Raw genomic sequence first — 5,955 nt, 5'->3', positions numbered from 1 at the left:
CAATTTTCCCTCCCAACTTCTTGCACTCTGTTTTTAAACTCGGAATCCACTAGTGATGCCTGTATGTATGGGGTATAGGGCCATCTAAATGAGCATGAGTGGTTTCTCAGAGACAATATCCCTGAAGAAAATGAACTCTCCCTTCCTCAAGAGCCATCAGTTGTCAATGGTTCCTCAGCTCGGGATGAGACTTCATGAGACCCACCCTCATCCATGCTGGGATCTTTGACTGGCTCAGTTTTGCTCAGATCATATGCATACAGTCACATTTGTGAGTTCACACGTGTGAGAAGCCCGTCGTGACTGACAAACATGGTTGTGCTGCAGGCATCCACTATCCCTGGCTTGTTCAACTTTTTTTTTTAAAGATTTTATTTAATTATTATGTGTACAACATTCTGCTTCCATGTATATCTGCACACCAGAAGAGGGCACCAGATCTCATTATAGATGGCTGTGCTGGGAATTGAACTCAGGACCTCTGGAAGAGCAGTCAGTGCTCTTAACCTCCGAGCCACCTCTCCAGCCCCTCGTTCAACCTTTTCCACTCCTCTTGCATGATAATCCCCGAGCCTTGGCGGTAGGGCTGTGATATAGACCCCCTGTTTAGAGCACTACAGTCTCTTATCTTCTGCATGTTGACCAGTTGTGGCCTCTGTTATTAATCATCCTCTACTGCAAAAAGAAGCTTCTCTGGTGAAGGCTGAGAGATGCACTGATCTATGGATATGAAGTTCTTGTCAGAACTCAGGGGGAAGTTTTATCATTGTGTTCAATTATTTGAAACAATGGTACTAACTGCTCCCCTAAGGTCTATGACTTTCCCAGACATGAGTTTTTGATCCAGTTAATGCATCAGGCATGAGTTCTGTCTTGTGGAATAGGCTTTAAATTCAACAAGGAAGTTATTTATTACTCCCATAACATTCGCACCACTATTGCACCACTAGGCATATCTGGCATATTAGTTTTGATGTTTCTTCCTATTGGCATGCTCTAGTCTCCCTCTCCCTAACAGATATTACAAAGAGGAGGCCTGCCTAACAATTCAACCAGCCAAAAGGAACAAAGGTGCTTCTTCATGTTTACAAAGCAATATTGGCTTTCAACATAGATGGCTCATTTGCTTGGTGAGGAAGACTTCATTTCTGAAGTACAGATAGACTTCTGGGGAGTGCCTGGAAGTAGAAAAATGAATCCAAAACCTTTGAGCATAATCTGTGGACAGGGAAATTTCAATAGGAAACATCATAGCTAGGAAATCCTTGTTTTTTAATATAATGGAAGAATTTCCATCTTTGAAAGTACCATTTCTGTGATACAATGTTTAGATCTCCTGAAACTGGGGCTAAACACAGTTGTGAGCTGCCATGTGGGTGCCGGGAATCAAACCCAGGTCTGCTGGAAGAGCAGCCAGTGCTTATAACCACTGAGCCATGTCTTAGGCCCAAACTCTGTGTTTTTGTTTGTATTAAGGAGAAAAGAAACAAAAGGAAGCATGACCTCTCATTCTCCCACAGAGGCCATTATCACATTGTAAGAAGAGGACCCTAGGTCACCCTGCCGGCACTGAGGTAAAGGATCCACACTGAACTGAAGACAGTGGATAGGAACAGGTGACTCATAGAAGCAGCTGCCAAGAGACTGACTCAGGGTTACATGTAAGACAAGCATTTTTTTTTTTTTTTCTGAAACATCCCAGAAAGGAAGGCTGTGCTAGTGAGACATTGTGTTGCTGTGACAAAATGCCTGGCAAAGGCCACTTACAAGGCCCAAGAGGGTTACTTTGGCTCGTGGTTCCAAAAGTTACCAGCACACAGCCCATAATTACAGCCAGTGGTAAGGCAGGGCATCGTGGTTGCTGCATGCAGCTGCCACTGTTCATTTGATGGTGAAAGGGAGAAGGGAACAGCTATAACTTTCAAGAGTATGCCTGCAGTGACATACTTCCCCTAGTAGAGCCTTCAAAGTTTCTAACATCACTGTTGGGGATCAGGCATTCAACACCGCTGAGGACATTTAGTGATAATTGTTTTTAGGGGTTGAGAAATGGGAAAGGTAGGAAAAAGGTAAGCACTTATGCCTCATAGATCCCATTGTAGTCAGTCATGAATTTTTATTGGTAAGTTTTGTGCCTGGCATACAAAAAGTTGGAGCTAGGCAGTGGTGGTGCATGCCTTTAATCCTGGCACTTGGAAGGCAGAGGCAGAGGCAGGCAGATCTTTAAGTTCAAGGCTAGCCCGGTCTACAGAGTGAGTTCCAGGACAGCCAGAGCTACACAGAGAAACTATGTCTCAAAAAACAAACATGAAAAAAAGAAAGAAATAAATGAGAAAGTAAGGAAAGAAAGAAGAATGGAAAGAAAAAGAAAGGAAGAAAGAAAGAAAGAAAGAAAGGATAAAAGAAAGAAAGGACAAAAGAAAGAAAGGATAAAAGAAAGAAAAACAGGTTTATTCTGACTCAAAATCTGAGGGCACAGTCCATCATGGCCACAGGGAGCTTAAGGCAGCTGGTCACATAATATTTACAGTCACAAAACAGAGACCAGGGAATGCTAGTGTCTAGTGTCTAGCTCACTTTTTCCTTTAACTTAGTTCAAGGTGTCAGCCAATGGGTTGTTATCACCTACATCCAGAGAGGGGCTTCCTTCTTCACTTAAACCTTTCAGAAAACACCCTCATAGACACACCCAGAGGTGTTTCCTTGGTGACTCTAAATCCAGTCAAGCTGACACTATCTGTCAATCATGAGAACTTACTTCAGATAATTTTTAAATTAAAATTTATTCATTGTATGTATATGTATGTGGTGTGTGTACATAATGCATGTTTGTGTGTATATGGATTCATGTGTGTGCATGCATAGAGAAGCTTGATATTGATGTATATATTCTTCCTTAATCATTGTCCACTTTATTCATTGAGGCAGGGTCTCTCAGTTGAACCCAGATGCCTCCCCCATCAATCACTAATTAAGAAAATGTCTTACAGAGTATCTACAGCCCCATATTATGGAAACATTTTCTTAATTGAGGTTCCCTCCTCTTAGACTTTAGCTTATGACTAGTCTAGCTGGCTAGACTGTTCTGAAGACACACAAATCTCCACCACCATCTCCTGCCTTCTGGGTGCTAGAATTACTGGCAGGCTGCCTTGTCCATCCAATGTTTATGTGGGCTATGGGGATGTGAATGCTTGTCCTAATTCTTGAATGACAAGTGCTACTGAGCCATCTCCTAAGACCCTTGAGGACAAGTTTTGAATGCTGAAAGGTAGTTGTGATATGAGAAATGAAGTTAACAGATTGCAAATGTCTTGGTTAAGGTTTCTATTGCTGCAATGAAATACCATGACAAAAAAGCAAGTTGGGGAGGAAAGGGTTTATTTGGTTTATGCCTCCACATTGTCATTCATTACTGAAAAAAGCCAGGACAGGAATTCAAATGGGGCAGGAATCTGGAGACAGAAGCTGATGCAGAGGCAATGAGGGGTGTTACTTACTCACTTGCTCTCCATCCTAGAACCAGCAGCCATGGGTACCACCCACAATGGATTGGGCCCTCCCCCATCAATCACCAATTAAGAAAATGCCTTACAGAGTATCTCCAGCCCCATATTATGGAAACATTTTCTTAATTGAGGTTCCCTCTTCTTAGATGACTTTAGCTTATGTCAAGTTGACATAAAACTATCCAGCACACCAAAGAAATGTGCATGGCAATTGTAGCTATTTTATATGCCCCATCGTTAAACAAATCTCAGCAGTCACTACCGTTTAAATTTTCTATTCTCAAGTTAGAGTTAGGGATAGTACCTTATTTATTTGGTTTCCAGTATCTTCATTTAGCCTGGCACAAATTGGCACTGAATAAATATTTGGGGAAAGAAAGGAAGGAAAGATGGAAACTGTGGACTTAACATTCAGTCCTCATTTTTCTTAAGTGCAAGTGAGGGGATACCGCCTTACTCTGGTGACATCCTTTATGGAGTGCACCAAAGGGGAGTGCACCCTCCAGGGCTCTTGTGCCAGCAGAGATGAAGGCAACAGTGGGTTCCACAGCCATTGGGTCCTTGCTGCTGGAGCCCATACATCAGCTGGATGAATCACAGTTAATTCTCCATTATGAGTGCCACAAACATAGTCAATGGACTGCTAACAACTCCCTCAAGCTTCAGACACATTTCAGCATTGGCCACTGACTATGTGTCCAAGGTCTACACCTGGCAGCGAGATAGCACCATAAAACTGAACATGATTGTGTTGGACAAGCACACTGCACTTCTGGTAATACAAGCACAATGGCTGTATTTGTAGTCTTATTCACTGAGGGATGCTGGTGACTAATGAAGATATATCTGAGGTGGCTGTGAGTCTAAGGAAGGGGAAGGACCTATGTTTGGCTGCTGAATACATGGCCACTGACCTTTTCAGAGTCTGGCAAGCTTTAGTTTGAAAACAGTTTTGATCTTTAAATTATGACCAGAAAAATCTTAGCTGAGTAGAAGTCCCCACCCATCCCTGCCTCTCCCAAATAAGGGAATGATGGTCTCTGTCCTTCAGAAATAACAGACTGTCTCTTAATAGATGGCTCCACGTGGCTGACTGCCTTCAAATTCTCAGATCCTGCTCACAGAAATGACAACTTCAGCAACAAAATGAAATCTACACTGTGAATAAAGACTTAAACAAACAGAGGGCTTGGTTTTCTTCTTATGAGTTCAGAGGCATAAATTTCAGTTGCGACTGAGCAGTTCAGAGCTTTTCCAAGTTGAATTGTGACCTCTTTAAAAAAAAAAAAGAAAAACTGTTGGCCTACCTTACCTTGCTTCTCCTGTCCTGGTAGAGGCCCAGATGGCTAGTGCAAGCAGGGGCCATGTTCAGACACAAGCTCAGGGCCCTGAACTACCACAACCTCACAGACTCCATGATGAAACAGAATTTAGAAACTTTATTGTTTGGCTTGAAGACCAGAATATCAGACACTACAGGATTGTAGACAGAGGTAACTTGGGAAACATCACAACAGTAACTGGCCAAAGCTCTTCAAAGAGTGGTTTGGAGATGTTAACAGTCCTATCAAGATTCAGGAGCCACAAGAAGCAATTGGCTGGCTTTTTGGTTTGGCTGTTAGACTTGAATGTGGAGATAATGCTGAGAAATAAAGGACTTCCTACCTGATAACAGGAAAAATACTGACGACGTAGCTAAAAGTGCAGAGCTGTGGATCAACCTGGACACAAGTTTACCCTGATTTTAAGTTGGTGTCCTAGTTCTGGCTAACGTCCTTCAGACTTAGCATCATGATGATTGCTTGGTAATATTTAAGGCAATTCGTATTTTGGTTCAGGAGTGTCTAACATAGGATGCAGCTGCTGAAGCAAATCAAACCAAAGAGGGCAATATGTGTATGTATATGTATATGTATATGTATATGTATATGTATATGTATATGTATATGTATATGTATATGTATATGTATATGTATATGTATATGTATATATATTCATTTTATGTAGCATCCACAGTTCTCCTTCCCCTCTTCCCCTCCTCCCTTTCACCCTCTCCTTCCCCTCTTCTCCAATGAATCTGCTCAGATCCTGCAGTTGCTGCACAGAGAAGAGCTAAGAGAGCTACAGAGGACAACTAATGCAGCCATAGTAGCTGTCCAGGCAACCATTGCTGGTCCACAGACAGACCGCAGACTGGGGAAGGCTGGAAGGTGAGCTCATCAGGATTTCAGCTTCTCACCTGATTAGTGTGATGGGAACCGTGTACACGGGCCTGGGTTTGGAAATCAGACTGACCATGTCCTAGAGATTTAACACCACTGCTTTTTTAAAAAAAGGATAAAGTTGGGGAAAGTTAAGAAGAAAAAGCAACTTTGGCTCCTCAGAAGCCATGTGAAGCTGGAAATGGTGCTACAGGTAATGCCAGTGTGTATTCTCTGAAGGGGAG

The 5,955-nt window shown here is 42.5% G+C and overlaps 1 pseudogene; it reads left to right on the top strand.

Annotated features, from left to right (window-relative positions):
• Nucleotides 1-4,873: 4,873 nt before the first annotated feature.
• On the top strand, nucleotides 4,874-5,723 carry LOC100768335 (annotated as a pseudogene).
• Nucleotides 5,724-5,955: the final 232 nt, after the last annotated feature.

This window comes from Cricetulus griseus, chromosome 3 (genome assembly GCF_003668045.3).
Source record: "Cricetulus griseus strain 17A/GY chromosome 3, alternate assembly CriGri-PICRH-1.0, whole genome shotgun sequence".
Lineage (NCBI taxonomy): Eukaryota > Metazoa > Chordata > Mammalia > Rodentia > Cricetidae > Cricetulus > Cricetulus griseus.
Note: the sequence above shows the minus strand (reverse complement) of the source record. Positions and strands in the feature narration are given on the sequence as shown.